Source organism: Rutidosis leptorrhynchoides, chromosome 10 (genome assembly GCF_046630445.1).
Source record: "Rutidosis leptorrhynchoides isolate AG116_Rl617_1_P2 chromosome 10, CSIRO_AGI_Rlap_v1, whole genome shotgun sequence".
Classification (NCBI taxonomy): Eukaryota; Viridiplantae; Streptophyta; class Magnoliopsida; order Asterales; family Asteraceae; genus Rutidosis; species Rutidosis leptorrhynchoides.
The window spans coordinates 132,297,103-132,322,182 of NC_092342.1; the positions used below are offsets into that span (position 1 = coordinate 132,297,103).

At 32.2% G+C, this 25,080-nt stretch overlaps 1 non-coding gene across 1 annotated transcript; it reads left to right on the top strand.

Moving 5' to 3' along the window:
- The first annotated feature begins 12,436 nt into the window (after positions 1-12,436).
- LOC139874035 (small nucleolar RNA R71) lies at positions 12,437-12,543 on the top strand. Its single transcript, XR_011767739.1, has one exon. It is a non-coding gene; the product is annotated as a small nucleolar RNA R71 (small nucleolar RNA).
- Positions 12,544-25,080: the final 12,537 nt, after the last annotated feature.

The window sequence follows — 25,080 nt, forward strand, 5'->3', positions numbered from 1 at the left end:
TAAAAGTGCAATTAAATACAATGACAATAAATAAAAGTGTGAAAATTAGAAGTGCAATTAAATACGATGACAATAAATAAAAATGTGATAATTAGAAGTGCAATTAAATATGAAAATAAATGAATTATGCTTATTTAAACTTCCGTAATCATGATGTTTGACGTGTTGATTCTAGTTTTTTGCCCATGGGTTAATTGTTCTTTGTCCTGGATTATTCAATTTGTCCGTCTGGTTTTTGTCCATAACAGTCCATCAGTCATAAATATAAAGTGCGAGTATCCTCGTCAAATTATCCTTATACCCGAAGTCAAATATTCCAACTAATTGGGGACTTAAACTGTAACAAGGTCTTAATACTTTGTTTAATAATTATACCAGGATATCGACTGCGTGTAATCCAAGGTTTTAATACTTTGTTATCAATTATGCCAAGTGTCCTTGTACATAATTTCACCCCTGTTTTAATAATTCTAGAGACTATTAATCCATTCCCGTGTCCGGTTAAATGAACGATTATTCGTACATATAAATATCCCGCCCATCGTGTCCGATAGAGTGTATATGGTTATTTATAGGGACGTCCAATTGTAAATCTTTATATTAAAATTAACAAACTATCATTTAGTTAAACAAATATAAAGTCCATTAATAGCCCATAGACTAATTTCCACAAGTGTCGTTCTTTTGTCCAAACCCCAATTATGGTACAAAGCCCAATTACCCAATTTTAGTAATTAGCCCAACATCATGATTACTTCGTTTTAAATAAGCATAATAATAACTTAGCTACGAGACATTAATGTAAAAAGGTTGAACATAACTTACAATGATTAAAAATAGCGTAGCGTTACACGGACAGAATTTCGACTTACACCCTTACAACATTCGTTAACATACCCTTATTATTAGGATTAAAATTAAAATTAAAATTAAAATATAAATATAAATATAAATATATATATATATATATATATATATATATATATATATATATATATATATATATATATATATATATATATATATATATATATATATATATATATATATATATAAGTTTACGTATGAGTGAAGAGAAAAAGATGTGTAAAAATCGGCCAAATGCTCGGCCTTTTATAGGCCCACGTTTACTGTTTGACCTCCGCGAGTGCGGTGGTTGTTGCCTTTATAAGCTCCGCGAGTGCGGAGCAGTGGAATCCAGCTCACACAAGTTTGGATCTTAGTCTGCCGACGGATTTTATTATATAAATATAATATAAATATATAATTTATATAATTAATTATATATTATATTATATTTATATACATAATTAATTTGTAACTTTTGGTCCGTTGCGTCGAGCGTTGAGAGTTGACTTTGGTCCCGGTTCTGGATTTTCGAACGTCCTTTCGTATAATTTAATATCTTGTACTTTGCGTTTTGCGGCTTGTACTCTTGTAATTTTGAGACGTTTCTCATCAATAATTGAAACCACTTTGATTGTACTTTGTACTTTTGAGCTTTTTAGACGTTTGCGTCTTCAATTCGTCGAATCTGTATTTTGTCTTCACCTTTTATTATTTAAACAAATATTACTTGTAAATAGGACAACTGCAACTAAAAGCTTGTCTTTCTTGAGGGATAATGCGATGAAATATATGTTCGTTTTTAGCATTATCAGGCTTCAAAGAAAATATCGTATTACAGAAGTGTTGAATATTGCTCGAGTCGGAGTAGAGATAAGTGAAAAAAAAGACGTCATCAGTCAGTTCCACGTTATAAGAGAAGATGAGAAAGAGTACAAATTCACAGAAGAAAATTTTCATAATCCTGATATGCTTGACATCATTCACATCTACAACTACCTCAGTATCATCACCATTCGACCTTTTGCTAAAGCTCAAGCTTTGGAAGCTGTGAAAAGATACATGATGGAGACAATTGAACTGATGAGATGTGAAGATTTTCAAATAGGTCTCGAAGCAAATAAGAAAAAGATTCGAATAACGTGTCCGAATCAATTTACGGAGGGACTGAAGGATATGAGGATGTTTCAAATGCAATTCGAACCCGAAGGGTTTGTATTTGTAAATTTTCAAAAGGAAAAGGTGTTCATTCGTACTGAAGAGCTGAACAAATATTCAGATGGAACACTTAAGGCTGCACTGAAGTATCTTAAAATTCGTCAAAGCAAGGTTGATGACTTTGATACAAAAATGGGTCTTGGAGAGTTTATAAAGCATATCAGAGATTGTTTAAAGCTCCAAATCCGTACAAGACAGTTTGAGATTCTTCGTGGCCAGAGAAAGAGAAGGTATTTCAAGGAAATGGATGAATATCCATTACATGAGGGAGATCCAAGGAAAACGTGGGGAGTCTGGAAAACTTATAAGCAAATTTCAGAAAATCAAGTAGAAGTTTCAAAACCAGATGGCTCACGATGGAAACTAACGTTTGGACCTCTCAAGATTTCACAATAGGATTATATTGTAAAGTTCACATTTAACACTAAGGGGGAGATTGTTAGGACCCCGAAGTTGTATAGTGTTAATGTGAATTAAGCTTAAATGAAGGTTCCTTAGAAGAGGGCTATATAAGGAACCTATGTAGTCCTAATTAGATAGCCATTGTATTGTAACTGAGTTCTAGAAGCTGTGGAATTTAATTTGTACCGATTCTCTCTCATACCGAGTCTTCTTCCTATATACCGAATCTCACTATATCTTATCTTTTCTCTCAATCTCAACATGATCTGACCTATCAATTACTAGCAATTAAACAAGTTTCAAATGACATTTATATCAATTTAATCAAGTTCATGAATTTTAGACCTAAAAAGTCTACTTTAATTCTCAAAAATCATGTTTAGGATATGATGTTATGCGAGGTGTATACGAAATAGTTATATTTTTATTGCGAAATACTATTAAATACGATACAATTTTACACAAGTTATTTATTTATTTATAGAGTGGATATACCTAAACCTTGCTACAACACTATAGGCAGTGTACCTAATCGTACAGTAGTGTAGTTTTTAGTAAGTCCGGTTCGTTCCGCGGTGAGCTAGCCAAGTTTAACGCTATATTTTAAAACTATAGTTGTATATATATATATATATATATATATATATATATATATATATATATATATATATATATATATATATATATATATATATATATATATATATATATATATATATATATATATATATATATATATATATATATATATATATATATATATATATATATATATATATATAAGTAGTATTATTATTATAAAAAGGGGGTTTTACCGTTTAATGACCGGTTTGTCGATTTTAAAACTTTAGTCGCAGTTAAAAACTAATGTAAAATATTAAAAATAAATATAGCTTAATTTAAAGCGTAAAATAAATAACGATAATTAAAATGCGATAAATTAAAGTGTGATAAATAAAATGACAATAAATTAAAAGTGCGATAATTAAAAAGTACGATAATTAAAAATGCGATAAGATATAAAATAAAGGAATTATGCTTATTTAAACTTCCGTAATCATGATGTTTGACGTGTTAATTTTAATTTATTACCATGGGTTAATTGTCCTTTGTCCTGGATTATTTGATATTTCCATCTGGTTTTTGTCCATAACAGTCCCTCAGTCATAAATATAAAGTGCGAGTGTCCTCGTCAAATTATCCTTATACTCGAAGTCAAATATTCCAACTAATTGGGGACTTAAACTGTAATAAGGTTTTAATACATTGTTAAAGATTACACCAGATTATCGACTGTGTGCAATCCAAGGTTTTAATACTTTATTATCAATTACACCAAGTGTCCTTGTATGTAATCTACCCCTGTTTTAATGAGTCTATTGACTATTAATCCATTCCCATGTCCGGTTAAATGAACGATTATTAGTATTTATAAATATCCCGCCCATCGTATCCGATCGAGTGTATATGGTTATTTATAGATACGTCAAATTGTAAATCTCTATATTAAATTAACGAACTATCATTCAGTTAAACAAATATAAAGCCCATTAATAGTCCATAGTCCAATTTCCACAAGTGTCGATTGAAATGTCCCGTTCATATTGATTATAAACGTTCCATATTAATTGATTTCGTCGCGAGGTTTTGACCTCTATATGAGACGGTTTTCAAAGACTGCATTCATTTTTAAAACAACCATAACCTTTATTTTATCGATAAAGGTTTAAAAAGCATTACGTAGATTATCAAGTAATGATAATCTAAAATATACCGTTTACACACAACCATTACATAATGGTTTACAATATGAATATATTACCTCAAAAATAAGTTTCTTGAATGCAGTTTTAACATAATATCATACAAGCATGGACTCCAAATCTTGTCCTTATTTTAGTATGCAACAACGGAAGCTCTTAATAATCACCTGAGAATAAACATGCTTAAAACGTCAACAAAAATGTTGGTGAGTTATAGGTTTAACCTATATATTATCAAATCATAAAAATAGACCACAAGATTTCATATTTCAATATACATCCCATACATAGAGATAAAATTCATTCATATGGTGAACACCTGGTAACCGACATTAACAAGATGCATATAAGAATATCCCCTATCATTCCGGGAAATCCTTCGGACATGATAAAAACGAATTCGAAGTACTAAAACATTCGGTACTTTGGATGGGGTTCGTTAGACCCAATAGATCTATCTTTAGGATTCGCGTCAATTAGTAGATCGGTTTACTAATTCTTAGGCTACCAAGCAAAAGGGGCATATTCGGCTTCGATCATTCACCCATATAATGTAGTTTCATTTACTTGTGTCTATTTCGTAAAACATTTATAAAACTGCATGTATTCTCATCCCAAAATATTAGATTTTAAAAGTGGGACTATAACTCACTTTCATAGATTTTTACTTCGTCGGGAAGTAAGACTTGGCCACTGGTCGATTCACGAACCTATAACAAATATGTACACATATATATATATATATATATATATATATATATATATATATATATATATATATATATATATATATATATATATATATATATATATATATATATATATATATATATATATATATATATATATATATATATATATATATATCAAAGTATGTTCAAAATATATTTACAATATTTTTAATACGTTTTACTGTTTTAAATTTATTAAGTCAGCTGTCCTCGTTAGTAACCTACAACTAGTTGTCCACAGTTAGATGTACATAAATAAATCGATATATATTATCTTGAATCAATCCACAACCCAGTGTATACATGTCTCAGGCTAGATCACAACTCAAAGTATATATATTTTTGGAATCAACCTCAACCCTGTATAGCTAACTCAAACATTACTGCATATAGAGTGTCTATGGTTGTTCCAAATAATATATATACATGGGTCGATATGATATGTCAAAACATTTGCATACGTATCTATGGTATCTCCAGATTATATAATATATTAGAATACATGTAATACAATATAAGTTAGCTAGCATATGATTAATATAGATTTGTTACCAATTTTCACGTAGCTACAACAAGAAAAATTATCCAATCTTGTTTTACCCATAACTTCGTCGTTTTAAATCCGTTTTGAGTGTTTCAAATTGCTATGGTTTCATATTGACCTTAAGTTTACGAATCTAAATAGAAAAAGTATAAGTTTATAGTCGTAAATACAGGTTACAAGTCATTTTTGTAAAGGTAGTCATTTTTAGTCGAAAGAACGACGTCTAGATGACCATTTTGGAAAACATACTTCTACTTTGAGTTTAAGCATGATTTTTGGATATAGTTTCATGTTCATAAGAAAAATCATTTTCCCAGAAGAACTACTTTTAAATCAAAGTTTATCATAGTTTTTAATTAACTAACCCAAAACAGCCTGCGGTGTTACTACGACGACGTATATCCGGTTTTACGGTGTTTTTCGTGTTTACCGGTTTTAAATCATTAAGTTAGCATATCATATAGATATAGAACATGTGCATAGTTGATTTTAAACAAGTTTAGAATTAACTAAACTATGTTCTAATGATTTCAAGTTTAAACCTTCGAATAAGGTAGTTTTATATATATGAATCGAATGATGTTATGAACATCATTACTACCTCAAGTTTAGTAGGTAAACCTACTGGAAGTGACAAGAAATGATCTAGCTTCAAAGGATCTTGGATGGCTTGAAAGTTCTTGAAGCAGAATCATGACACGAAAACAAGTTCAAGTAAGATTATCACTCGAATTAAGATAGTTATAGTTATAGGAATTGAATTAAAGTTTGTATATGAGTATTACCTTGATTTAGAATGATATCTTACTGTAAACAACAAGGATTTCTTGAGGTTGGATGATCACTTTACGAGATTGGAAGTGAGCTAGTAAACTTGGAAGTATTCTTGATTTTATGAAACTAGAACTTGTAGAATTTATGAAGAACACTTAGAACTTGAAGATAGAACTTGAGAAAGATCACTTAGATGAAGAAAATTGAAGAATGAAAGTGTTTGTAGGTGTTTTTGGTCGTTGGAATATGGATTAGATATAAAGGATGTGTAATTTTGTTTACATGTAAATAAGTCATGAATGATTACTAATATTTTTGTAATTTTATGAGATATTTCATGCTAGTTGCCAAATGATGGTTCCCACATGTGTTAGGTGACTCACATGGGCTGCTAAGAGCTGATCATTGGAGTGTATATACCAATAGTACATACATCTAAAAATATGTCTCGTTTCGAAATCCTTAAGTTAGTAGTCTTGTTTTTACATATGTAGTTCATTGTTAATATACATAATGACATGTTTACTTATCATTTATCATGATTAAACATAGTGTAAAAATATCTTAATATGATTCATATGTAATTATTAAGACGTTGTTATAACGATAATCGTTATATATATCGTTTCGAGTTTTTAATTCAATAAACTCAATTTTATGTATATAACTCATTGTTAAAATACCTAATGAGATACTTACTTATCATAATATCATGTTAACTATATATATAATCATATATATGTCATCATATAGTTTTTACAAGTTTTAACGTTCGTGAATCACCGGTCAACTTGGGTGGTCAATTGTCTATATAATACCTATTTCAATAATCAAGTCTTAACAAGTTTGATTGCTTAACAAGTTGAAAACATTTAATCATGTAAATATACCAATATCATTTAATATATAAACATGGAAAAGTTCGGGTCACTACATCGATCTTTTGTCCAAACCCCAATTATGGTACAAAGCCCAATAACCCCGTCTTTAATATTTAATCCAATATCATGATTACTTCGATTTAAATAAGCATAATAATAACTTAGCTACGAGACATTAATTTAAAAAGGTTGAACATAACTTACAATGAGTATTAATAGCGTAGCGTTACACGGACAGAATTTCGAATTACACACTTACAACATTCGTCACTATAACCTTATTATTATTAATCTTAAATTAAAATTAAAATTATAAATATAAATATATATATAAATTGAGAGAGAGATAGATGAAAGGTGATGTTCATCGAGCAGAATTCGCTGCCTTTTATAGGCCCACGTTTCACTGTACAGCTCCGCGAGTGCGGAGCTTTTGTGCTTCACAGCTCCGCGAGTGCGGAGGTACGATTTCCAGCTCACACAATTTGGATCCTAGCTTGCCGACAGTTTTTAATATATAAATATAATATATATATATATATATATATATATATATATATATATATATATATATATATATATATATATATATATATATATATATATATATATATATATATATATATAATTTTATAGAATTAATTATATATTATATTATATTTATGTGCATAATTAATTTGTAATTTTAGGTCCGTTGCGTCACGCGTTGATAGTTGGTTCATGTATCGGTTCCGGATTTTCGAATGCCTTTTCGTGTAATTTAATATATTGTACTTTGCATTTCGCGACTTGTACTCTTGTAATTTTTAGACGTTTCTCATCAATAAATTGAACCACTTGGATTGTATCGCACTTATTTATTTAAACGATTATTACATAAAAATAGAATAATAGTAACTAAAAGCTTTACATATTGGAAGGATATTGATACTAAATATATGTTCATTTAGAGCACTATCAAATATCCCCACACTTGAACGTTGCTTGTCCTCAAGCAATACAGAACTTGAAATAAAATCACACTTCACTCGAATCATTTTTTTATTCTCGTACTTTATACATCAGTGATTTTGATACGACGGTATGAACAATGATAGTAACGATGTGGTTTACAGTCCCACATGACTATAAAAATTTAGATCCTTTAAGGAAATTGGATCTTTATGAAAACATTTGATCTTTTGAAAATTCATTCTAGATTTTATCCTAGATAAGTTTTTCGGAATAACCCTTCACCGGTGTTTGCAAATTGTTTTTGTGAGTTTGGTGGGTTTCAGATTTGAAAATTTTAGCTCAAAACTTATGGTTTTGTGTCACCCACTTGCTAACCTTGTATTAGGAAAGCAACACGTCCAGTATACTTGCTTCGTATATTACCTTTCGGTTAACTACCATCCGGTTGTAAAGGAAAGCGTTGAACAAGCAACTATTAAGGCAATGTCCCGTGACATGCTTTTAATTGTGGTCAAAAACGTGTCGGATACAATTACTATCCTTTGTAGGAGCAATAGCAAAGATCACCCTATAATTTTTTGGTCTGGCACAAGGTCCTGTCTTTGACCATGCTATGCAACCACCGTTCTTATGGTTGACACCCGATTTGGTTCAGGTGACCTAATGAATTCTAGGTGAATTCCTAGGATTTTACGTTCAATGGTAATGAACGCATTGAAAATGAGTTTTCAGAAAACAAATCGGTTTTAATTTTGATCAAAATATTTTCTAGTTCAAGCTCGAGTTTAGATATCATTGAATTCCATGAGTTTGTAATTCTCAATCTTTAAAGTCAATCTCAAGGATTGAGTAATATCAGGCTTAAAAGCTAATTTTTAATCTTTAAGGAGATTATCCTTTCTGGGGGTCTGATTAATTAGTCTTATCAAGCTAATTTGCACGGCGCCCTCCCCATTTTATGAGAAAAATCCTTCTCATGGTTGGGATAAATCTGACCACTTGGCGACCCTGTTTGATGCTGAGGTCCGTGGATTTCCTACTGATTTTAGAGATGACTTTTCTAGATTTTTCGTCAACCTACAGCTGGTCTGGACGACAACTTCTTGACCTAAATCAAGAAGCGCGTGTCTTTTTCAGAAGACTTTACTTCCTTTTAATGATGGAATTCATTCATCATGTAGATCCATCTTTCTTTCAAATATATATTACCGTAAATTAGGTAAAACTGATTAAAATCGTCCAAAGCAAAAGTACCTGCAATAATCAGTACCAAATATGTGATATGTGTTTTAAAGAAATTGGTAAATTCTTCCCACACTTAGCTTTTATTTTTTTTCTTTGCCTTTTTATTCTCCTCTATTCCATTTTAAATGAATTCTAACGTTTTGGGTTGTTTCTCCATTTATGTTCTCTCCGAGGTAACAATAATTCCGGCATTAACACCTAGTTTTATCGTTCATAAATATGTATAAACATGATTTTGAATTCATTTAGTTGAAAATTTTTCAAATTTTCACAAAATTTGGCAATTAAACTAAGTGTAAACTCGAGATAATTTATAACCCTTCCCCACACTTGAGATCATGTAATGCCCTCATTTGCATGAAATCAGACTATAATTATAAATTCATGAGGGTGATTAGTGTAGAAAAGTGATTAAAAATATCGAGTTTGCAAACATATTATTTTATATCACATTTGATATTTTGCGTCTTGTCATCAAAATTAGTAGCTTTTGCTGAATTTTAATGTCAGTCTTTGAAAGTGCGCTGTTTTACCCTATTTTGTACATAAGATAAACTACAAACATACATATTATTTATAAAAATATTTATTTTTTTATAAAACCTTTATTTTTTAAAACAATTTAAATGAATAATTTTTTTAAAATTTTGTTTCCTTTTACTTTAGGTAGTTTCGGTATGTTACCTAGTCCGTCTCTCGACAAAATTTAAAATTTGTCGTTTTTAAAGCTATTGTTTTATAAGCAAAGATTTTTGGGTTTTTTTAATTTTTTTGGTATACTTTAGATCAATAAAATAAAAAATAATGATAACAAAATTTTTCACCCCGCCCTCGGGTAAAGCAATTTCGATTCTATGATCTAGTCTTTAACTTACGACGAATTTTAGAAATCATTTTTTTAAACTTAAAGAAATAAAGTAAATTTTGTTTTTAATTTCACACAAAACTTAAATTTAAAAAGCGTATTAATTTCATACAAACCTACAAAACAAAAACAAAAATCAGAATGGAGGGAGAAAACTAGTTATTTAGTGTCTGCTAGTGGAAAAGACCAATCGGATTCCATTCTTGGAACTACACGAGAACATAACAACTAACTCTAGACAGCATTTTATTTTTAGAACATTTGAATCTCCCCACTCTTAGGTAGCTGTGGTGTCGAAATTGTGATTAACTTCATTGTCAATTTCTCTTGGACCATAATCAACTTGCATATTTGTGACTTTTGCTTTAAGCCATTAGTCGGATTCCTGTGTAATATCCAAAAATTCAACTAGTTTTGCCTTTTTTTTAGGTGATAGATTGGATACTAACCGGTTACATAACTTAAAGTTCCCCTTGGTTCTAGCATCAGGAATCCGTTTAATAAGTTTCTTCATTGAACTGTTAATAACGGGATCATTTAATTTCGTATCAACAATGGGGTTCTTTGTTATCAGCTCATCATTAGGTGTTACTTCATCTTCCCCACACTTAGGTGTTTTATTATTGTTAAGCACTACCGTTGGAGTTGGTAAAACAATATGGTTTTTACCAATCGTTTTTGGTTCAACGGTTTTGGTTGGTGGAGATTTAGATTTTTGACTTACAAAGGTGATTGATTTTTCATCATTACTAAGTGTCATTCTACCCTCTCTTACATCAAATAACGCCCCGGTGGACGCTAAGAATGGTCGACCTAAAATTAGAGGAATGTTTAAGTCCTCTTCTATGTCAATGACAATGAATTCGACTAGAAAGGTTAATTTATCCACTTGAACGGGTAGGTTGTCAGCGATTCCAACTGGGTGCCTAATGGTTTGATCAAAGAGTCGGAAACTCATCTCTGTTGGACTTAACTCACCTACTCCTAATCTCTTATATAATGAAAGAGGCATAACACTCACACTCGCACCTAAATCTGCTAGTGCATCATACATGACACAATCACTAAGTAGACAAGGAACAATAAATTCACCCGGATCACCTAACCTGGGTGGAGGTTTTGGTGGAACTGTCTTCACCGGGTTTATCTTTACGGTTTTTATTTCTTGTACTTTCTTATTCTTCTTCTTCTTTCCAGAGGTATCACAAACTTTATTACCTATTACTTGCTCATACTCAACTCCTTTTCTTGGAAACGGGATGGTTGGTCTGTATGGTGCCACCACTGGCTTTACATACTCGGGTGGTGGTGGTGTTGTAACTTCTTCATTGTTACTCACATTAAAAACCTTCCCATCTTCTGATGTTGGTTTTTCAGAATTTGTTGAAACCATATTAACATTCTCATTCCGAGGATTTACTTCAGTATTACTCGGTAGCTTTCCTTGTTCCCTCTCACTCATCATGCTAGCAAGAGTACCTACGTGTTTTTTTAGATTCAAAATGGAAGCTTGTTGAGTTCTTAATGACTGATCAAACCTCTCATTTGTTTGGGTTTGAGATGTAATAAATTGTGTTTGAGATTCCATTAGCTTTGCCATCATTTCTTCTAGATTTGGCTTTTTCTCTTCGGTTTGTTGTGGTGGTGGTTTATACAAGCTAGGTCTTTGTTGATTGAAAGTGTTGTTTTGAGTTGGTTGGTTATTCAGACTTTGTTGGTTGTACGAGTTATTGTTGGGTCCATTTGGATTGTAAAGAATGTTTTGATTTCGATTGAAGTTTGGCCTTGGCGGTTGATAATTATTTTGATAATTGTTTCCCGGCCTTTGGTTCATGTAGGAAACATTCTCTCGTTGTTCCATCGTTTGCTCGATGTGACAATCTTTCGTTAAGTGTGATCCACCGCATTGCTCACAACTGATTAGTATTGCGTGAATATCTTTATTCATTTTTTCCATTCGTCTCTCGAAAGCATCTATTTTTGCGGAAACTAAATCAAAGTCATGGCTAGAATCGGCTCTAGCCACTTTAGATGAACGAAAAATATCTTTTTCCTGGTGCCACTCATGTGAGTGGGAGGCTGTGTTATCAATGATTTTGTAAGCTTCGGTTGCGGTTTTCTTCATAATGGAACCACCAGCTGTTATGTCGATGTCTTTTCGTGTAGCAAAGTCGCATCCTTGGTAGAATATTTGTACTATTTGATAAGTGTCTAAACCGTGCTGAGGACATCCTCTCAACAACTTTCTGAATCTTGTCCACGCCTCATATAATGTTTCATTGGGCTTTTGTGTGAACGTAACTATTTCTCCTTGAAGTCTTACGGCTTTAGATGCCGGAAAGAATCTTTTAAGAAATTTCTCAACTAAAACATTCCATGTGTCAATCGCCCCTTCAGGTAACGATTCTAACCAATCTTTGGCTTCTCCTTTTAAAGTCCAGGGGAATAACATGAGATAGATCTATTCATCCTCAACTTCTCTGATTTTGAATAGAATACAAATCCTATTAAATGTTCGAAGATGTTCGTTTGGATCTTCTTTTGGCGTACCACTATATTGGCATTGATTAGTTACCATGAGTAGGATTTGTCCTTTGATTTCATAATCTGGCACATTAATATCTGGTTTAATAATGGCGTGGCCTTGGCCCGTGCGTGTGGCTCTTATTCGGTCTTCCATACATAGAGGTTCAGTTACTTCCATTATTGAAATTGTTGAATACGAATCACTAGAGGATTCTGATTTAACGGTTTGTGGTTCAGGAGGAATAATTAGTGGTTCAAGATCTTAGAATTGTCCTTGAATATCCTCCGGGTTCTCAATTGTGAAGTCGGTTTCAAAAAATGGATTATCGGAAATTTGAATTGGAATACTTGTTCGACTAGATGATGATTCTAAAGAAAAATCAACGACGACAATATTGGCTAGATGTCTTGATCGAGTTACAGGTGGTGAACGTATGAAAGGTGGTGAACGTTTTGCACGGTGCATTCACTGAATATCCTATTAGTTATAAAAATAAAAAAAAAATTATATAAGTTATCAAATTAATAGACTTTTCTGATTTTGCCCACATTTCGAATAGCCAATAGATGCAGCAGGTAGCCAGGACCCTTTAAATCGGAAGCCCACAACTCGCCACTAACAAATCTAACTATTACTACGAACCAGAAAATTTGGATGTCTATCAATTTAACAGCTTAAAATAATTTTCGTCGAAATTTTGAAATAAAAATCTATGTCCTAAAAACTAGAGCGTAGAAATGAGAAAGAAAAAGAGTGCGTCGAAAAACGTCGAAAAATAAAAATAAGAAAGTAGAGCGTCGAAACTTAAAAGTCTAAAAACTAAATATTAAAACTTGTGTCTAAAGGTATTAAAGCTTAAAGGAATTCTAAACGGAAAACGGCAATTACTTAAAAGGTACAAAAATCTTAAAACGGCGTCGCAAAATTCTAAAGCACCTAAATCTTAGTCTAAAGAAAAAGCACTTAAGGTATTTTACGGCAAAGCCTAAAAATCTAGAAATAAAAATAACTATGGCAAAAACTATATCTTAAAACTAATTACGAACGATAAAATATACAATATACGAATAAACAATTAAAAAGATACAAAATTTAAAAATAAAACTAAAGTTTAAAAAAATATATAATTTGTATAAAAACATTATTTTTATATTATTATTTTATAAAAGCATTAATTTTATAAATTAATAAAACTAATTAAAACTTAAAAATACAAATTTAATTAAACTAAAACTAATTAATATTAAATATAAACCCTAATTATAATTAATAATAATTATAACCCTAATTTTGCAATTAATGCACGTACTAGGTTGCAGATGTCAGACGGCTCCGTGAGTGCGGATGTCTTCTGCCCAAAAACTCCGCGAGTGCCGAGGATGCAGGCTCAGATGAGGTGCAGGCTAAAATTCGCAGGTTCAGTTTTCTTTTTCTTTTTTTACTTTGATTTAATTTTCTGATATTAAATTTTATAAAATATAACTTAAATAAAACTTATATTTTAACAATTACTTATTAGTTTTTGTAACTAAAAATAAAAACTTTTTAATTTTAAACACTTAAAAATATAGATATATAAATATATATATATTTTTTATGTTTATATATATATTTTTTAAAAAACTAATAACTTATATAAATATATTTTTACAAAATAACTTAAAAACTAATTTTTTTATAGCGTTTTGCTTCGGCGTTTGAGTGTTTCCCGGCAGTGGCACCAAAAATACTTGATGTTATGCGAGGTGTATACGAAATAGTTATATTTTTATTGCGAAATACTATTAAGTACGATACAATTTTACACAAGTTATTTATTTATTTATAGAGTGGATATACCTAAACCTTGCTACAACACTATAGGCAGTGTACCTAATCGTACAGTAGTGTAGTTTTTAGTAAGTCCGGTTCGTTCCGCAGGGAGCTAGCCAAGTTTAACGCTATATTTTTAAACTATAGTTGTATATATATATATATATATATATATATATATATATATATATATATATATATATATATATATATATATATATATATATATATATATATATATATATATATATATATATATATATATATATATAAGTAGTATTATTATTATAAAAAGGGGGTTTTACCGTTTAATGACCGGTTTGTTGATTTTAAAACTTTAGTCGCAGTTAAAATCTAATGTAAAATATTAAAAATAAATATAGCTTAATTTAAAGCGTAAAATAAATAACGATAATTAAAGTGCGATAAATTAAAGTGCGATAAATAAAATGACAATAAATTAAAAGTGCGATAATTAAAAAGTACGATAATTAAAAATGCGATAAGATATAAAATAAAGGAATTATGCTTATTTAAACTTCCGTAATCATGATGTTTGACGTGTTGATTTTAATTTATTACCATGGGTTAATTTTCTTTTGTCCTGGATTATTTGATATGTCCATCTGGTTTTTGTCCATAACAGTCCATCAGTCATAAATATAAAGTGCGAGTGTCCTCGTCAAATTATCCTTATACCCGAAGTCAAATATTCCAACTAATTGGGGACTTAAACTGTAATAAGGTTTTAATACATTGTTAATGATTACACCAGGTTATCGACTGTGTGCAATCTAAAGTTTTAATACTTTATTATCAATTACACTAAGTGTCCTTGTATGTAATCTACCCCTGTTTTAATGAGTCCATTGACTATTAATCCATTCCCATGTCCGGTTAAATGAACGATTATTAGTATTTATAAATATCCCGCACATCGTATCCGATCAAGTGTATATGGTTATTTATAGATACGTCAAATTGTAAATCTCTATATTAAATTAACGAACTATCATTCAGTTAAACAAATATAAAGTCCATTAATAGTCCATAGTCCAATTTCCACAAGTGTCGATCTTTTGTCTAAACCCCAATTATGGTACAAACCCCAATAACCCCGTCTTTAATATTTAGTCCAACATCATGATTACTTCGATTTAAATAATCATAATAATAACTTAGCTACGAGATATTAATTTAAAAAGGTTGAACATAACTTACAATGAGTATTAATAGCGTAGCGTTACACGGACAGAATTTCGACTTACACACTTACAACATTCGCCACTATAACCTTATTATTATTAATCTTAAATTAAAATTAAAATTATAAATATAAATATATATATAAATTGAGAGAGAGATAGATAAAAGGTGATGTTCATCGAGCAGAATTCGCTGCCTTTTATAAGCCCACGTTTCACTGTACAGCTCCGCGAGTGCAGAGCTTTTGTGCTTCACAGCTCCGCGAGTGCGGAGGTTCGATTTCTAGCTCACACAATTTGGATCCGAGCTTGCCGACGGTTTTTTATATATAAATATAATATATATATATATATATATATATATATATATATATATATATATATATATATATATATATATATATATATATATATATATATATATATATATATATATATATATAATTTTATAGAATTAATTATATATTATATTATATTATATTTATGTGCATAGTTAATTTGTAAATTTATGTCCGTTGCGTCGCGCGTTGATAGTTGGTTCATGTATCGGTTCCGAATTTTTGAAAGCCTTTTCGTATAATATAATATCTTGTACTTTGCGTTTCGCAAATTGTACTCTTGTAATTTTTAGACGTTTCTCATCAATAAATTGAACCACTTGGATTGTATCTTGTACATTTGAGCTTTTTGGACGTTCACGTCTTCAAATCTTCGTTTTCTTCTTTTGTCTTCGCACTTATTTATTTAAACGATTATTACATAAAAATAGAACACTAGTAACTAAAAGCTTTACATATTGGAAGGATATTGATACTAAATATATGTTCATTTAGAGCACTATCAGGATCAAAGTTTGGATCATTTAGCTACCTAAACATGTTACACTACTTAATTTAGAAATAATTCATGACAAAAATCGGCCATAACCAGTTTATATCAAAAAGCCCCAAATTGCTCAAGAACACAAACCCTAGATTTCTAAAAATTTTGAAGTTTTTGGCTTCAAATCATGTTAAATAGAATCAATCTAGGTTATACATGCATAATATGAAATGTCCCGTTCTTATTGATTAAAAACGTTCCATATTAATTGATTTCGTTGCGAGGTTTTGACCTCTATATGAGACGTTTTTCAAAGACATCATTCATTTTTAAAACAAACCATAACCTTTATTTCATAAATAAAGGTTTAGAAAGCTTTACGTAGATTATCAAATAATGATAATCTAAAATATCCTATTTACACACGACCATTACATAATGGTTTACAATACAAATATGTTACATCGAAATCAGTTTCTTGAATGCAGTTTTTACACAATATCATACAAACATGGACTCCAAATCTTGTCCATATTTTAGTATGCAACAGCGGAAGCTCTTAGTATTCACCTGAGAATAAACATGCTTTAAACGTCAACAAAAAATGTTGGTGAGTTATAGGTTTAACCTATATATATCAAATCGTAACAATAGACCATAAGATTTCATATTTCAATACACATCCCATACATAGAGATAAAAATCATTCATATGGTGAAAACCTGGTAACCGACATTAACAAGATGCATATATATAAGAATATCCCCATCATTCCGGGACACCCTTCGGATATGATATAAATTTCGAAGTACTAAAGCATCCGGTACTTTGGATGGGGTTTGTTAGGCCCAATAGATCTATCTTTAGGATTCGCGTCAATTAGGGTGTCTGTTCCCTAATTCTTAGATTACCAGACTTAATAAAAAGGGGCATATTAGATTTCGATAATTCAACCATAGAATGTAGTTTCACGTACTTGTGTCTATTTTGTAAATCATTTATAAAACCTGCATGTATTCTCATCCCAAAAATATTAGATTTTAAAAGTGAGACTATAACTCACTTTCACAGATTTTTACTTCGTCGGGAAGTAAGACTTGGCCACTGGTTGATTCACGAACCTATAACAATATATACATATATATCAAAGTATGTTTAAAATATATTTACAACACTTTTAATATATTTTGATGTTTTGAGTTTATTAAGTCAGCTGTCCTCGTTAGTAACCTACAACTAGTTGTCCACAGTTAGATGTACAGAAATAAATCGATAAATATTATCTTGAATCAATCCACGACCCAGTGTATACGTATCTCAGTATTGATCACAACTCAAACTATATATATTTTGAAATCAACCTCAACCTTGTATAGCTAACTCCAACATTCACATATAGAGTGTCTATGGTTGTTCCGAAATATATATAGATGTGTCGACATGATAGGTCGAAACATTGTATACGTGTCTATGGTATCTCAAGATTACATAATATACAATACAAGTTGATTAAGTTATGGTTGGAATAGATTTGTTACCAATTTTCACGTAGCTAAAATGAGAAAAATTATCCAATCTTGTTTTACCCATAACTTCTTCATTTTAAATCCGTTTTGAGTGAATCAAATTGCTATTGTTTCATATTGAACTCTATTTTATGAATCTAAACAGAAAAAGTATAGGTTTATAGTAGGAAAAATAAGTTACAAGTCGTTTTTGTAAAGGTAGTCATTTCAGTCGAAAGAACGACGTCTAGATGACCATTTTAGAAAACATACTTCCACTTTGAGTTTAACCATAATTTTTGGATATAGTTTCATGTTCATAATAAAAATCATTTTCTCAGAATAACAACTTTTAAATCAAAGTTTATCATAGTTTTTAATTAACTAACCCAAAACAGCCCGCGGTGTTACTACGACGGCGTAAATCCGGTTTTACGGTGTTTTTCGTGTTTCCAGGTTTTAAATCATTAAGTTAGCATATCATATAGATATAGAACATGTGTGTAGTTAGTTTTAAAAGTCAAGTTAGAAGGATTAACTTTTGTTTGCGAACAAGTTTAGAATTAACTAAACTATGTTCTAGTGATTACGAGTTTAAACCTTCGAATAAGATAGTTTTATATATATGAATCGAATGAAGTTATGAACATCATTACTACCTCAAGTTTAGTAGGTAAACCTAGTGGAAGTGACAAGAAATGATCTAGCTTCAAAGGATCTTGGATGGCTTGAAAGTTCTTGAAGTAGGATCATGACACAAAAACAAGTTCAAGTAAGATTTTTACTCGAATTAAGATAGTTTATAGTTATAGAAATTGAATCAAAATTTGAATATGAATGTTACCTTGAATAAGAAAGATAACCTACTGTATATAACAAAGGTTTCTTGATCTTAGATGATTACTTGGAATGGATTAGAAAGCTTGGAAGTAAATTAGTAAACTTGAAGGGATTTTTGAAGTATTCTTGAAGTGTTCTTCCTATGATGATTATAGCTTGATTCTTGAAGTGATTTTTGATGAAGATGATGATTAAATACTGGAAAAATACGTTCATAATAGTGTGTGTGTGTTGAGAGAGAATTAGAAAGAGAATTGGAAGTGAAATGGAGTGAATGATGAGTGGTAATTGGTGAGTGGTGAGTGGGGTTAAAAGGAGTTCTAGTTAGTTGACTAGCTCATGGTAGAAGTTAAAATTGATTAGTCATACATGACATAATCAAGAGTAGAATCCCATGCTAGTTCCTATTGGTATATACTCATAGTAAGTACGTTTTGAAGCTGTGTATAATACGGGTAAGAATACGACTAGAATTCTTGATGAAAGAAAAGAATGGAAAAGTAACTGTAACCATTTTCGTTAAGTATGAGTGTTTTGATATATGTCTTGAAGTCTTCCAAAAGTATTTTAATACATCAAAATACACTACGTGTATATACATTTTAACTGAGTCGTTAAGTCATCGTTAGTCGTTACATGTAAGTGTTGTTTTGAAACCTTTAAGTTAACGATCTCAATTAATGTTGTTAACCCATTGTTTATTATATCTAATGAGATGTTAAATTATTATATTATCATGATATTATGATATATTAATATATCTTAATATGATATATATACATTTAAATGTCGTTACAACGATAATCGTTACATATATGTCTCGTTTCGAAATCCTTAAGTTAGTAGTCTTGTTTATATGTATATAACTCATTGTTAATATACTTATGGAGATACTTACTTATCATAATCTCATGTTAACCATATGTATATCCATATATATATATATCGTCATGTCATTTTTACAAGTTTTAACGTTCGTGAATCGCCGGTCAACTTGGGTGGTCAATTGTCTATATGAAACATATTTCAATTAATCAAGTCTTAACAAGTTTGATTGATTAACATGTTGGAAACATTTAATCATGTAAATATCAATCTCAATTAATATATATTAACATGGAAAAGTTCGGGTCACTACAGTACCTACCCGTTAAATAAATTTCGTCCCGAAATTTTAAGCTGTTGAAGGTGTTGACGAATCTTCTGGAAATAGATGCGGGTATTTCTTCTTCATCTGATCTTCACGCTCCCAGGTGTACTCGGTTCCTCTACGAGCATTCCATCGAACCTTAACAATTGGTATCTTGTTTTGCTTAAATCTTTTAACCTCACGATCCATTATTTCGACGGGTTCTTCGATGAATTGGAGTTTTTCGTTGATTTGGATTTCATCTAACAGAATAGTGAGATCTTCTTTAGCAAAACATTTCTTCAAATTCGAGACGTGGAAAGTGTTATGTACAGCCGCGAGTTGTTGAGGTAACTTAAGTCGGTAAGCTACTGGTCCGACACGATCAATAATCTTGAATGGTCCAATATACCTTGGATTTAATTTCCCTCGTTTACCAAATCGAACAACGCCTTTCCAAGGTGCAACTTTAAGCATGACCATCTCTCCAATTTCAAATTCTATATCTTTTCTTTTAATGTCAGCGTAGCTCTTTTGTCGACTTTGGGCGGTTTTCAACCGTTGTTGAATTTGGATGATCTTCTCAGTAGTTTCTTGTATAATCTCCGGACCCGTAATCTGTCTATCCCCCACTTCACTCCAACAAATTGGAGACCTGCACTTTCTACCATAAAGTGCTTCAAACGGCACCATCTCAATGCTTGAATGGTAGCTGTTGTTGTAGGAAAATTCTGCTAATGGTAGATGTCGATCCCAACTGTTTCCGAAATCAATAACACATGCTCGTAGCATGTCTTCAAGCGTTTGTATCGTCCTTTCACTCTGCCCATCAGTTTGTGGATGATAGGCAGTACTCATGTCTAGACGAGTTCCTAATGCTTGCTGTAATGTCTGCCAGAATCTTGAAATAAATCTGCCATCCCTATCAGAGATAATAGAGATTGGTATTCCATGTCTGGAGACGACTTCCTTCAAATACAGTCGTGCTAACTTCTCCATCTTGTCATCTTCTCTTATTGGCAGGAAATGTGCTGATTTGGTGAGACGATCAACTATTACCCAAATAGTATCAAAACCACTTGCAGTCCTTGGCAATTTAGTGATGAAATCCATGGTAATGTTTTCCCATTTCCATTCCGGGATTTCGGGTTGTTGAAGTAGACCTGATGGTTTCTGATGCTCAGCTTTGACCTTAGAACACGTCAAACATTCTCCTACGTATTTAGCAACATCGGCTTTCATACCCGGCCACCAAAAATATTTCCTGAGATCCTTGTACATCTTCCCCGTTCCAGGATGTATTGAGTATATGGTTTTATGAGCTTCTCTAAGTACCATTTCTCTCATATCTCCAAATTTTGGTACCCAAATCCTTTCAGCCCTATACCGGGTTCCGTCTTCTCAAATATTAAGATGTTTCTCCGATCCTTTGGGTATTTCATCCTTTAAATTTCCTTCTTTTAAAACTCCTTGTTGCGCCTCCTTTATTTGAGTAGTAAGGTTATTATGAATCATTATATTCATAGATTTTACTCGAATGGGTTCTCTGTCCTTCCTGCTCAAGGCATCGGCTACCACATTTACCTTCCCCGGGTGGTAACGAATCTCAAAGTCGTAATCATTCAATAATTCAATCCACCTACGCTGCCTCATATTCAGTTGTTTCTGATTAAATATGTGTTGAAAACTTTTGTGGTCGGCATATATAATACTTTTGACCCCATATAAGTAGTGCCTCCAAGTCTTTAATGCAAAAACAACCGCGCCTAATTCCAAATCATGCGTCGTATAATTTTGTTTTATTGAATCTTCAATTGTCTAGACGCATAAGTAATCACCTTCGTTCGTTGCATTAATACACAACCGAGACCTTGCTTTGATGCGTCACAATAAATCACAAAATCATCATTCCCTTCAGGCAATGACAATATAGGTGCCGTAGTTAGCTTTTTCTTCAATAACTGAAACGCTTTCTCTTGTTCATCATTCGATTCAAATTTCTTCCCTTTATGCGTTAATGCAGTCAAGGGTTTTGCTATTCTGGAAAAGTCTTGGATGAACCTTCTGTAGTAACCAGCTAGTCCTAAAAACTGGCGTATGTGTTTCGGAGTTTTCGGGGTTTCCCACTTTTCAACAGTTTCTATCTTTGCCGGATCCACCTTAATACCTTCTTTGTTCACTATGTGACCGAGGAATTGAACTTCTTCCAACCAAAATGCACACTTTGAAAACTTAGCGTACAATTCTTCCTTCCTCAATACTTCTAACACCTTTCTCAAATGTTCACCGTGTTCTTGGTCATTCTTTGAGTAAATAAGTATGTCATCAATGAAAACAATGACAAACTTGTCAAGGTATGGTCCACACACTCGGTTCATAAAGTCCATGAACACAGCTGGTGCATTAGTTAAACCAAACGGCATGACCATAAACTCGTAATGACCGTAACGTGTTCTGAAAGAAATCTTTGGAATATCATCTTCTTTCACCCGCATTTGATGATACCCGGAACGTAAGTCAATCTTTGAATAAACAGACGAGCCTTGTAGTTGATCAAATAAGTCATCGATTCTCGGTAGTGGGTAGCGGTTCTTGATGGTAAGTTTGTTCAACTCTCGGTAGTCGATACACAACCTGAATGTACCATCTTTCTTCTTGACAAACAAAATAGTAGCTCCCCACGGTGATGTGCTTGGTCGAATGAAATCACGCTCTAAAAGTTCTTGTAATTGGCTTTGCAGTTCTTTCATCTTGCTGGGTGCGAATCTGTAAGGAGCACAAGCTATTGGTACAGCTCCTGGTACAAGATCTATTTGAAATTCAACGGATCGATGTGGGGGTAATCCCGGTAATTCTTTCGGAAATACATCGGGAAATTCTTTTGCAATGGGAACATCATTGATGCTCTTTTCTTCAGTTTGTACTTTCTCGACGTGTGCTAGAATAGCATAGCAACCTTTTCTTATTAGTTTTTGTGCCTTCAAATTACTAATAATATGTAGCTTCGTGTTGCCCTTTTTCTCCGTACACCATTAAGGGTTTTCCTTTTTCTCGTATAATGCGAATTGCATTTTTGTAACAAACGATCTCTGCTTTCACTTCTTTTAACCAGTCCATACCGATTATCACATCAAAACTCCCTAACTCTACTGGTATCAAATCAATCTTAAATGTTTCGCTAACCAGTTTAATTCTCGATTCCGACATATATTATCTGCTGAAATTAATTTACCATTTGCTAATTCGAGTAAAAATTTACTATCCAAAGGCGTCAATGGACAACTTAATTTAGCACAAAAATCTCTACTCATATAGCTTCTATCCGCACCCGAATCAAATAAAACGTAAGCAGATTTATTGTCAATAAGAAACGTACCCGTAACAAGCTCCGGGTCTTCCTGTGCCTCTGCCGCATTAATATTGAAAACTCTTCCGCGGCCTTGTCCATTCGTGTTCTCCTGGTTCGGGCAATTTCTAATAATGTGGCCCGGTTTTCCACATTTATAACAAACTACATTGGCATAACTTGCTCCGACACTACTTGCTCCGCCATTACTCATTCCGACACCATTTGTTCCTTTCATTCTATTAACCCCTGGTCCGTAGACCTCACACTTCGCCGCGCTATGACCATTTCTTTTACACTTGTTGCAAAATTTGGTGGAGAACCCCGAGTGATACTTTTCACACCTTTGGCATAGCTGCTTCTGATTGTTGTTATTGTTGCGGTTATTATTGTTGTTAGGATGATTGTTGTAGTTGCTGTTGTTGTTGTTGTTGTTGTTGTTGTTGTTGTTGTTGTTGTTGTTGTTGTTGTTGTTGGCCCGTTTGTTATAGTTGCGATTGATGTTGCGATTGTTGGGATAATTGTTGTGATTATTGTTGTAATTGCTGTTGTTGTTGTATTGGTGATTCTTATCACCGTTTTCCTCCCACTTTCTTTTGACTTGCTTCACATTGGCCTCTTCAGCAGTCTGTTCTTTAATTCTTTCTTCAATCTGGTTCACTAGTTTGTGAGCCATTCTACATGCCTGTTGTATGGAGGCGGGCTCATGTGAACTTATATCTTCTTGGATTCTTTCCGGTAATCCTTTCACAAACGCGTCGATCTTCTCTTCCTCATCTTCGAATGCTCCCGGACACAATAGGCACAATTCTGTGAATCGTCTTTCGTATGTGGTAATATCAAATCCTTGGGTTCGTAACCCTCTAAGTTCTGTCTTGAGCTTATTGACCTCGGTTCTGGGACGGTACTTCTCGTTCATCAAGTGCTTGAATGCTGACCACGGTAGTGCGTACGCATCATCTTGTCCCACTTGCTCTAGATAGGTATTCCACCATGTTAACGCAGAACCTGTAAAGGTATGCGTAGCGTACTTCACTTTGTCCTCTTCAGTACACTTACTTATGGCAAACACCGATTCGACCTTCTCGGTCCACCGTTTCAATCCGATCGGTCCTTCGGTTCCATCAAATTCCAAAGGTTTGCAGGCAGTGAATTCTTTGTAGGTGCATCCTACACGATTTCCTATACTGCCAGATCGAAGGTTATTGTTGGTATGTAGCGCAGCCTGTACTGCGACTATGTTTGAAGCTAGAAAAGTACGAAATTCCTCTTCATTCATATTCACGGTGTGTCGAGTAGTCGGTGCCATTTCCTTCAAAATAGTCAAATGGAACAAGTTAATCATATAGAATATTAAGAGTAGTTAATAGTATTTCGTAGCATAATATGAACTCATTTATAAAAGCTTTTTCTTCATATTAGCGTTTTATAAGTTTAAATTCGGGTAGTACCTACCCGTTAAGTTCATACTTAGTAGCTAATATACAATTCAACTACTACAATTCTATATGAAAAACTGATTGTAATAATATTTCGCGTTCAAACTTTTATACAATATTTTACAAACTTACAATACCGCTTATTTTACATAAAGCATGAAATATAGCACACAATAACTTTGATACAAGATAGTTGTGAAGATAATTCTAGCTAGTACACAAGTCGTTCAGC